Source organism: Elephas maximus, chromosome 25, assembly GCF_024166365.1.
Source record: "Elephas maximus indicus isolate mEleMax1 chromosome 25, mEleMax1 primary haplotype, whole genome shotgun sequence".
NCBI lineage: Eukaryota > Metazoa > Chordata > Mammalia > Proboscidea > Elephantidae > Elephas > Elephas maximus.
The window spans coordinates 27,596,186-27,608,671 of record NC_064843.1 but is presented as its reverse complement, the minus strand read 5'-3'; positions in this window follow the sequence as shown (position 1 = coordinate 27,608,671).

Genomic DNA, 12,486 nt, shown 5'->3' with positions numbered 1-12,486 from the left:
GGTAAAACGTATATAGTAAAAATATGCCATTATAACCATTTCCAAGTGTACAATTCAAAGATATTAATTAATATTCACTGTGTTGTGCGACCATCACCATTATCTATTTCCAAAAGTTTTCAATCACCCCAATAGAAACTCAGTACCCTAGCCTAGATGATTTTAAAAATGCACCTTATTAAATGTCTAATTCAGACATAAAGTATTTCAAAACAGCTAACTTTAAACAGCATAATTTTCTAGGAAAGCTAAGACAAGTTGGTTTTAAAATATGTTAGCGTATTGGCTTGTATCAGTTCGCTTTTACTACATAACAAACCATCATTAAACTTCAGTAAATCAACAACCATTTATGTAGCTGACAATTCTGCAGGTTGGTAATATAGGCACAGGAGCCCTGATGGCGCAGTGGTTAAAGTGTTTGGCTCCTAACCAAAAGTTCGACAATTCGAACCTTCCAGCCTGTCTGCGGGAGAAAGACGTGGCCGTCTGCTTCACCTTTGGCCTTGGTGGCAAAGGAGGCAGTTATTTATGGGGTCAATTAGTCACACATTCCATATCCTCTTTCTGTTCCTGACACGCCTTCTTCCTCTGTTGCTTCAGGTGAAGAGACCAATTGTTGTGTCTAGGATGGCCTCTTGCAAGCTTTTAAGACTCCAGGCACTATGCAACAAAATAGGAGGTAGAGCAAAAGCACGAAATGTGTTATTAGGACTATTAACTGGGATGTCTCTTGTAACCATGACCCTCAACCTCCGAACCAAGAAACCAAATTCCATGCGGTTTCTGGTTGTACATAAACAGCCTCAGCAGATACTTTTTTTGCTGTTTTTGTTGTAAATGTATCTACCATACAACTTTTGCCAATTCAACTTTTTACAGCTGTATAACTTACATTTAAATTTACGCACCAACCACTAATGCCAAAGATGAAGAAATTGAAGTTTTTTTTTTTTTTTTTTACCAACTTCTAAATTCCGAAATTGATCAAACAGTCAAGATGAACTGATAATTACTGGTGATTGGGATGGGAAAGTTGGAAACAAAGAAGAAGTGTTGGTAGTTGGAAAATATGGCCTTGGTGATAGCAACAATGCTGGAGATTGTGTGATAGAATTTTGAAAGACCAAGGACTTCTTCATTGCAAATACCTTCTTTTAACAACATAAATGGCAACTATACATGAGGACCTCAGAGGATAGAATACACAGGAATCAAATTGACTACATCTGTGGAAAGAAACAATGGAGAAGTTCAGTATCATCAGTCAGAATAAGACCAGGAGCTGACTCAGAACAGACCATCAATTGCTCATATGCAAGTCCAAGTTGAAGCTGGAGAAAATTAAAACAAGTCCATGAGAGCAAAAGTATGATCTTGAGTATATCCTACCTGATTTTAGAGACTATCTCAAGAATAGATTTGACACACTGAACACAAATGACTGAAGACCAGATGAGTTGTGGGATGACATCAAGGCCATCATGTATGAAGAAAGCCAAAAGTCATTTAAAAGACAAGAAGGGAAGAAAAGACCAAAATGGATGTCAGAAGAGACTCTGAAACTTGCTCTTGAACGTAGAGTAGCTAAAGTGAATGGAAGAATTGATCATGTAAGAGAGCTGAACAGAAGATTTCAAAGGGTGGCTCAAGAAGACAAAGTAAATTGTTATAATGAAATGTGCTAACCTGGAGTTTAGAAAGCCAAAATGGAAGAATGCACTTGACATTTCTCAAGCTGAAAGAACTGAAGAAAATAGTTAAGACTTGAGATGCAATTCTGAAGAATTCTTTGGGCAAAATATTGAACTATGCGGGCAGGAAGCATCAAAAGAAGATGGAAGGAATACACAGAGTCACCACCAAAAAGAATTGGCCAGTATTCAACCATTTCAGGAGGTAGCATATGATAGTATTGAACCGGTGGTATTGAAGGAAGAAGTCCAAGCTTCACTGAAAGCATTGGCAAAAAACAAGGCCCCGGGAATTGACGGAATACCAACTGAGATGTTTCAACAAATGGATACAGCTCTGGAAGTGCTCACTTGTCTATGCCAAGAAATTTGGAAGATAGCTACCCGGGCAAGCGACTGGAAGAGATTTGTATTTGCACCCATTCCAAAGAAAGGTGATCCAACAGAATGCGGAAACTATTGAACAATATCAATAATGTCACATGCAAATAAAATTTTGCTGAAGATCATTCAAAAATGGCTGCAACAGTCCATCATCAGAGAACTGCCAGAAACTTAGGCCAGATTCAGAAGAGGACAGAGAATCAGGGATATCATTACTGGTATCAGATGGATCCTGACTGAAAGCAGAGAATAGCAGAAAGATGTTTACCTGTGTTTTACTGACTATGCAAAGGCATTCGACTGTGAATCATAACAAATTATAGATAACATTGCAAAGAACAGGAATTCTAGAACACTTAATTTGTGTTCATGTGGGCCAGTCTTTGTATAGAACAAGGGGGTACTGTGTGGCTTAACGTTAGGAAAGATGTGTGTCAGGTTTGTATCCTTTCATAATACTCGTTCAATCTGTATGCTGAGCAAATAACCTGAGAAACTGGACAGTATGAAGAAGAATGGAGCATCAGGATTGGAGGAAGACTCATTAACAACCTGCAATATGCAGATGACAAAACCTTGCTTGGTGGAGGTGAAGAGGACTTGAAGCACTTACTGAAGAAGATCAAAGATTACAGCTTTCAGTCTGGATTACACCTCAGTGTAAACACAAAAATCCTCACAACTGGACCAATAAGAAACATCGTGATATATGGAGAAAATATTGAAGTTGTCAAGGATTTTGTTTTACATGCATTCACAATCAGTGCCCATAGAAGCAGTAGTCAAGAAATCAAATGACATATTACATTGGGCAAATCTGCTGCAAATCTGTTAAAAATCAAAAATATCACTTTGAGGACTAAGGTGTGTCTTACTCAAGTCATGGTATTTTCAATCTCCTCATATGCATGAGAAAGCTGGACAATGAATAGGAAGACCAGAGAAGAATTGACGCATTTGAATTATGGTGTTGGCGAAGAATACTGAATATACTATGGTCTGCCAGAAAACAAACAAACCTGTGTTGGAAGAAGTGCAGCCAGAATGCTCCTCAGAAGCAAGGATGGTGAGACTTCCTCTCAAATAGACTGGACATGTTATCAGGAGGGACCTGTCCCTGGAGAAGAACATCATGCTTGGTGAAGTAGAGGGTCAGTGAAAAATGAGGAAGACCCCCCGCCCCCCCGCACAAGATGAATTGATACAGTGGCTGCAATAATGGGCTTAAGTATAGCAAGAATTTTGAGGATGGTGCAGGACTGGGCAGGGTTTCCTTTTGTTGTACACAGGGTCCCTATTAGTTGGAACTGACTAGATGGTACCTAACAACAACTTATTGATAGCAATTACAATAAATGCTGTGCAACCCTACCCTTAATCAATGACATATTTCCATAACTGTTAACCCTCCCTTTCATCCCTGGTAACCACTAACTTTGTTCTCTGTACATTTGCATTTTCTTGCCTTTTTACACAAGTGAGGGTGTACGATATTTGTCTTTTTGTGGTTGACTGATTTCACTCAGCATAATGTCTGCCAGCTCCATGCATATTGTAGCATGCCTTAAGACTTCATTTTTCCTACCGGCTGAATAGTATTCCATTGTATGTATGTACCACATTTGGTTTATCCATTCATCTGTTGATGGGGATTTAGGTTGTTTCCATCTTTTGACTATTGCGAATAGTGCTACAATGGACAATGGTGTACAAGTCTCTGTTTGTGTCTCTGCTTTTAAGTCTTTTGGGTATATACGTAGGAGTGGGATTTCTGGGTGATACGGTAGTTCCATTTTTAGTTTTTTGAGGAACTGCCACATGATTTTCCACAACAGCTGTACCATTTTGCATTCCCACCAGAATTGGGTAAGAGTTCCAATTTCCCCACATCTTCACCAACATTATTTCCAGTTTTTTTTTTTTTTTTAATTTTAGCCATCCTTTTTGTGGGAGTAAAATTGTATCCAATTGTGGTTTTGATTTGTTTCTCACTGATGGCTAATGGCACTGAACATCTTTTCATGTGTTTGGTGGCCATTTCAATGTCTTCTTTGGTGAAATGTCTATTCAAGTTCTTTGCTTATATTATGATTGGGTTATTTGTGTTTTTGTTGTTAAGTTGTCAAAGTTTTATGTATATTTTGGTTATTAGATTCTTGTGGGATATATGATTTCCAAAGATGTTCTTCTAGTTAGTAGATTGTCTTTTCACTTTTTTGGTAAAGTCTTTTGATGAACAAAAGTTTTTAATTTTTATGAGGTCCCAATTATTTCTTTTGTTATTTGCTGTTTCTGCTTTTGTTATCATATTAGATAATCCGTTGTTTAACAGCTAAGCCTGACAGTGTTGACCTTCTTCTTCTTCTAAGAATTTTACGGTTTTCATTTGTACATTTAGATTCTTAATCCATTTTGAATTTGTTTTTGTGTATGGTGTGAGGTATGAATTCTGTTTCACTTTTCCATGCGTGGAAATCCAATTTTCCCACCGCCATTTATTGAAGAGACTCTTCTTTCCATATTGAATGGACTTAGCACCCTTGCTGAAAATCAGTTGACCACTAGGAGAAAGATTTGTCATTCTGCTTTCATAAAGATTAGAGCCAAGAAAAACCTATGGGGCAGTTCTGCTCTGTCACATGGATTGCTTTGGGTCAGAAAGAACCCCATGGCACCCAACAAAAACAAGTCTCGTGAGTTAAAGAAAGTCCCTGTGGGTTAGGGGTCAGGATAGACCTTGGAGAGGAGACGACACTAGAGCTGAGCCTTGAAGGCTGGGTGGAATTTTGATAGATGAAGAAAAGGCAGGAGGAGGACCGGAGGAAGAGGGCAAGAACAGTGTGAGCTAAGGTGCTAAGTTGGAAAGGTGAGTCCCAATCAGCTTGGTTGGGCAGAAACTAGGATGGATGTGAGCCAAGATTGGATAAGTAGATGCAAATCCAGGGGGTGGGGGGAATGTGGAGAGCCTTAAATGCCAGGCTAAAAACATAAAGAATGTGGATGTAATACTTCAGAGTGACTGTCTTTATGAGATCCACTTTCTTTTCAGGGTAAGAGACAGCAGTACTCTGGGTATTGTAACTACTGCCAATTCTACTGTACCCCCTACCATTTATTGAGGGGCAGTGGTGCTTCAGTGGTAGAATTCTTACCTTCCATGTGGCACCTCAGTTCCACCTCAAGTGCAGCCACCACGTCTGTCCATGGAAGCTTGCATGTCGCTATGTTGCTGAACAGGTTTCAGAGGAGTTTCTGGACAGAGATAGACTGGGAAAAAAGGCCTGGAAATCTACTTCTGAAAATTATCCAATGAAAACTGTGGCTCACAACTGTCTAATACTCTGTTGCATGGGGTCACCATGAGTTGGGTGCTGATTTGACTGCAGCTAACAACAATAACACCATTTATTGAGATTTACTGTGACCAGACACGTTGCTAAGCACTTTATGTTAATTATCTCATTTAATTCTTTCAACAAACCCTCCTACATTGCTGATGGGAAAGTAAAACTGGAAAGTAATTTGGCAGTTTCTTAAAAAGTTAAATGTGAATTTACCATATAACCCAGCAATTCTACTCTTAGCTATCTACCCAGGAGAAATGAAAACATGTGTCTATTCAAAGACTCGTATAAGGATGTTCATGGCAGCATTATTCATAGTAGCTAAATAGCGGAACCAATCCAAATGTCCATCAACTGATGAATGGATAAACAAAATGTGGTATATTCATACAATAGAATATTATTCAGCAATAGAAAAGAATGAAATACTGATACGTGCAACAACATGGATGGACCTCAAAAATATTATGCTAAGTGAAAGGAGCAAGATGCAAAGGATCACATATTGTATGCTCCCATTTATGTGAAATGTCCAGAAAAGGCAAATCTATAGAGATAGAAAGTATATTAGTGGTTGCCTAAGGCTGGGGCTTAGTGCGTTAAAGGATAGCCACTGCTAACGGGTACACGGTTTTTTGGAGGGTGATGAAAATATTCTAAAATAGATATGGTGATGGTTGTACAACTCTGTAAATAAACAAAAAATCACAGAAAAAAAAATCAGTTGACCATAGATGTGTAGGTTTATTTCTGGACTCTGAATTCTATTCTATTGGTCTATTTGTCTGTTGAAATACCAGTAACAAGGTGTTTTGATTACTATAGCTGTATAGTATGTTTCAAAATCAGGAAGTGCGACTCCTACTTTGTTCTTCTCTTCCAACATTGCTTTAGCTATTCAGGGCTTCTTGCCATTCCATGTAAAGTTGAGGATTCATTTTTCTGTTTCTTTAAAGAAGGCTATTGGAATTCTGATTGAGATTGTGTTGAATCTATAGATTGTTTTGGGTAGTCTTGACATCTTAACAATATTATGTCTTCCATTCTATGAACATGGAACTTCCTTCCATTTATTTAAGTCTTCTTTAATCTCTTTCAGCAATGTTTTATAGTATTCATTGTATAAGTCCTTCATGTCCCTGGTTAGATTTATATCTAGGTATTTTATTCTCTTAGACACTATTGTAAATGGAATTGTTTCTCTAATTTCCCTTTCAGATTTCTCATTGCTGGTGTGTAGAAACCCAAGTGATTTTTGTTTGTTGACCTTGTACCCTGCAAATTTACTAAATTCTTCTACGAGCTCTAGAAGCTTTCTCGTGGACTCTGGGATTTTCTGTATATAGAATTATATCATTTGTGAATAGAGATAATTTACTTCTTTTCTAATCTTGATACCTTTTATTTGTTTTTCTTGTCTTATTGCTCTGGTTAGGACTTTTAATACAATATTGAATCGAAGTGGTGAGAGCAGGCACCCTTGTCTTATTTGCAATTTCAAGGGGAAAGCTCTCAGTCTTTCTTTTTTAAGTATAATGTTGGCTGCTGGGTTTTCGTATATGTCCTGAATCATTTTGAAGAATTTCCATCTTCTTGAAAGTTTTCATCAAGAAAGGGTATTGGGTTTTATCAAATGATTTTTGTGCATCCATAGAGATGATCGCATGGTTCTTTTCCTTTTTTTCTATTGACGTGGTGTATTGCATTGATTGATTTTTTAATGTTAAACCATCCCTGCATTTCTGGAATAAATCCCACTTTGTAATGGTGTTTGACTCTTAATATGCTGTTGGATTCTGTTCACTAGAATTTTGTTGAGGATTTTTGTGTCTATATTCATAAGAGATATTGACCTCTATTTTCTTTTCTTGTGGTGGCTTTGTCTGGTTTGGGTATCAGAGTTATGTTTTGCGTCATAAAATGAGTTAGTAAGTATTTAAGTGCACATTTTTTAACTGTATATCTTCTTCAGTGAAATGTCTCTTCATGCCCTTTGCCCATTTTCTAATCGCATTGCTTTGTTTTGTTTTTACTGTTGATATTTTAAAGAACTCTTTATATATTCTAGTTCTGACTACAATCAGAGACATACCCTGATGGACACGGGGAGAGAAATAATTGTGGTCTCTTGCTTTAGTGATTATGGTTATTAGCAGAAAATGTTGGAGGGCAGCTACCAGGATAATGGCTTTGGTTTGGGAGTTGTTGAGCTTAATTTATTTCTTCTGTTAGTGATTTGCTAGCAGGGCCAGTTTGCCAATAAGCGCTCTTTTAGTATATGACAACAAAACTATTTTTTTAATCAATTTATAAGAGAATGTTTATCTTCTTTTGCCCTTTGTAGCCAGTAGAGATGTGTCTATCTCGCCCAAACACAGAACTAGTGAATTACAAGGTAAAGAGAAAGGTAGCTAGAACATACTGTTTTTTTTTTTTTTTTTTTCCCCCACTGAGAATTACAATATTACCTCTGAGGACTTCTTCTATTGACCCTGACTCTCACATTGGTATTAGGGGCGGATATTATACAAGCATCAATAGCCAGGGGTCAATATTGACCTTATGTAGCCTATGACCAATTCCTAACTACAGAGGAAAGGGCAATAAAAGCTGTGAACAATTATGTATTGCCTAACCAGGTTTTTCTATGAGGTTGTCTTGCCATATTTCTCTACAAAGTGTTAAAGAGTGTATCAGTAGTCAATAGCAGAATAACTGGGCTTGGTAACTATGTCTCATATAGAGTATTGGCTTGCAAAGGTGAGAGAGGCCAATTCCTGCAAGGATGATAAAAGCAAAGTAGTTTGATAAGAGTTATGGCCTTTTAATCAGAGCAGTCACAAATGGTCCTGGAGGCAAGAAATCTTCCACAAGTGTTTCTCAGAGCTTGAGCTTTTAAACTAATTTTATTTTGTAAGGGAATGTCATGAGGAGTTAGGCAGAAAGAAGACCTGGGTCAAAAGTTCAAGACACTTGATTTTGTTTTTAAAGGAAAGCATGAACTACTGTCTTGGCTTCCATGTCTCCTTGTGTTGGAATTCTACTCTGGATCATTATGACGTAGGCTGCTTTCTGTGACCCACAAGGACTCCCATGATCTCATTCTTTCCTGTTCTCCAGACTTACCTTGCACCTCTTTCTTTTTTATGCTCACACACTTCCATGGTTATCTTCTTATGCCTTGGAATGTTCTTCCCCAGTTTTCTCCTTTCTAAAGCCCACTTACTTTGAAGACCCAGTTCACGAATCATACCCTGATGAAACCTTACCTATCATGTGGATCTAACTGCCTTGTCCTTTGTATCACCCACTTTGATTTTCCATCATTGCTGCTATGTGTACTTTTCCATTGCTGTGCCTGTGTCCCCTTGTATATAGTGGACACCTCTAGGGCAACAATGGGGTTTCCCCATGTTCCTAACACAGTTTATTAACTAGCCAAGGGTCTTGGCCTTGGTACTGTTTCCTTTGATGCAGATCTGAACCCTCCACTACACAGGGTCCTGGAACTATTCATTATAGTGTCCCACCCCATCCTGGGCTTCACAGCCAGCCTTCCTTCTACCCCAACTCTGTGTCCCAAGAAGGGGCATGTGCCTTTTAACTTGTATCAAAGCCTTTGCACACATCTTTAATTATATTTTTCAGATCAATTTCTAGAAGCAGAATTGTTGGTTCAAAGTATATGAAGAGTTTTACAGCTTTTGAAATGAGTTGTCAAATTGCTCTCCAGAAAAATTATTCACTCCTTCTATTTCCTTGAGTACTTGCTATCACTGAATTTTATGATTGAAAAACCTTTTTCCAATTTGGTAGGCAAAACAATGTTCTCTAATTATTTCTTTACTATATCTGTATGGGATTTAATCCAGCACTTATTTTTATGCCCTAAATTTCCATTCACGGGTCTTTCTCAGAGGACCAACAGACATCTATGGAAATGTCTTCTCCCTTCCCCCTGACTTTTTCTGGACATCTCAGACTTTTGTGGGGCAGGTATAAAAATTGGGCCTCACAGCAGGTCCAGTCCATGTGTCTGGCTCTGTTTTAATTCTCCACCCAATCCTGAGGTGTCATGCTGTGTTGGAGGGGTCTCCTTCCCCCAGTGTTCATAGTTTTCTGGACATAGGTACTGGCAGTTCTTCATTTCCTAAAGCCATTGTGCACTGAGTCTGCTTGGGCTGAGCTCTCTTGTCTTGTTTGGCATTGGGGGGAGATTAGAAGGGCCCTCCACAGATGGCAAACAGAGCAATAACTGGGAAAACAAGCGAGATCAATATCTAATCCTGTGCAGCTAGCCAACCTTTTCAAAGCCTCATCTGTATTGATTTCTGTGGGCGACACTTCCCTTTCTTGGGTAATCAGTCCCTTTGCTCAGCAGGTGAACAAGTGAGCAGTGCTTATTCCTGCTTTTTTAGGAGCAAGATGGCTGCTTAACTCCGAGTTTCTGCACGGGAGGGAGGGAAGGAGGCCCAGAGTGGCCTCCTTTGGACTAAATCCTTTGTGCAGTGGCCTGGGGGACATAGGAATTTGTCTGCTCTAATCCTTGTTATAGCTTAAAGGCTCACAACTCTGGAGGGGCAGAGAGATGTGGTTTAGCAGCATCATGGTGGAGAAAAGGTCAGTAAGTTTAACGGAAGAGAATGAACTTTATTAAATGCTCACTATAATTTCCAGTGAAGATAAGCATTGTTATCTTCATTTTACAGATGAATAGATTTACTTACCCATGTTTACACAACTGGCAGTACCAGAATTTAAGCCCAGATCTGGAGGACCCCAAAGTTGCTAGACAGCACTGTATCCTACACACTCAATCTGAGGGTCCAAAATATAATATCTTGTGGTTAAAAAAATCCAGATGAATCTGTTTAGTCTGGGGCAGTGACAACAAATCAGAGATGTATAGGTTTGGGAAAGGGGACATGTCATCAAAAATTTGAAAGACTGTAATATGAATGAGAAGGTAAAATTTTTCTTTGTTGCTCCAAAGGCCAAAAGTAGGATGAGAGAGTGGAAATTACAGGGAGGCAGATTATGGCAGTTTCAGGGAGGAAGTACTTTCTAAGCAGTGGTACATTTTTAATAAAGTAATGGGTTGCCATGAGAGCTTCCCCAACACAGAGGCACGTTCTTGCATAATTTTGTACTTCTGAGTATGTTGTTCCTTTATCCAGTGTGTCTGGTGAACTCCTACTCATCCTTCAAGACTCAGTGCAAATGCTACCCACCCACACATCCACCTATCCACCAATCCACCCACTCACTCACCCCCCCGCCCCCCCACCCCACCCCTCCATCCATCCATCCATCCATCCATCCATCCATCCATCCATCCATCCATCCATCCATCCATCCATCCATCCATCCATCCATCCATCCATCCATCCATCCATCCGTATTTATTGAGTGCTTACTAAGTGCCAGGGAATGTGCTAGGAACTGGAGATCCATGATGAGCAAGACAGGCACAGTCTCAGCCATCATGGAGTTTATGTTGTAGAGTGAATCTTGTCCCTGTGGTTTTATTTAACACGTGTTTACACATGAGGTCTTAGTTGAGACTTCTCTATGTTCTCACTGTACCTTGTTTACATCTTTACTGTGGCACTCACCATCCCACATGTCATATATTTGAGCAGACCCTGTTAGTGCCCTACTCATATGTCTTTGTACCTTACCATGGTCATGCTTGCTGCCTGAGTTCCAACTGCTTGGGGCTTTCTCAGGCAACCAGAGCCCACTCTGCTGGCAACAACCCTCAACAAGTGCCTGCTGGGAGTATTATGCCTGATGGTATATTAAATACCCCAGATACCTCACCCCACATTTAGGAAGACTCAAAGATGTATGCTCTACACTGATTCCCAGAGTTCATTGGTATGATTAAGATCTAGTTCCCGCAGTAATAGCTGGCTTGATAATGTACCCTGTGGTGGCTGTCTTCCTTTCCCTGTCTTACTTTCCCACTTCCCTGTCAGAGTTTCCTGAGATTGCTCCCAAATAAACTCCATGCCCTTGAATCCTGTCTGTGTCTACTTCTGAGGGAGCACAAACTAAGATGCTGTTGATGGGTAACAGTGGTTAGAAGGGAAAACAATCACATTTGAATAAAGGTATTTATAGTTTAAGGAAGTGTTTGTTGCATATATGGCATGTATGTGGTATGAGATTTTGTAGCAATGACAGTGCAGCTTGTGTTTTACTTTATTTACTAATAAAATGTATATTGATGGCATTCCCTTTCCCTTGCTGCTATCAAGAAAGATCAAGCCTACCCAAAGCAATGAAGTGATGCAGAACAGGAAATCAACACTTACTTCCATGTCTGGCTGTCCCACATAGATTATGAGCTCCTTTGGGACAGTGATACTATTTTCTTCACTGCTTTAACTCATGGACCTGTGGAAGACCCTGATTCAGAACAAGCAGCAGCAAATGTGGAATTGTCATGTAAATTCAAGCATTCTCTTTATGAGTTTCAGTTTTCAACACCATGTTTAACAAGAATAACAACCACAATCACCACCACAAAAAACTTACAGGTGATTTCCCATGAAGTAGACGCTGGGGATGTTTGTCTACATAAATTTTCCTATTTAACATTCCCAGCTTCTCTGTGAGGTGAGTAGTACTCCTGTAAGCAGACACTGGTGATACCCTGCCCCATCGCCCCTTGGCCCATCTGAGTTCACCTGCAGCTATGATTCCCTTTAAGATAACAGCTCTCCACCTTAGGTACCTCTGTCTCTCTTTTCTGCCTGAAGGCTTTATCTGGTATTATGGGAACTTGTTCTATTGCACATAGAACCTGAAAGTGTTAGTTAATGCCCTTGTAGCCCTCAACCAGTGGGAGAATGGAGTAGGCAGATATACTGCTCCAGCCTCCGTGTCCTTCTGTGGGAAGATTCTGGAACATGTTTTACACCATTGTGTGGGATTGAGCTGTAGTGCCCCAGAGCTGTAACCTGCTTATTATCAGTTGCTGTCATGTCTATTCTGATTCACAGCAACCCCATGTGTCACAGAGACCTGTACTTATAGGGTTTTCAGTGGCTGATTAT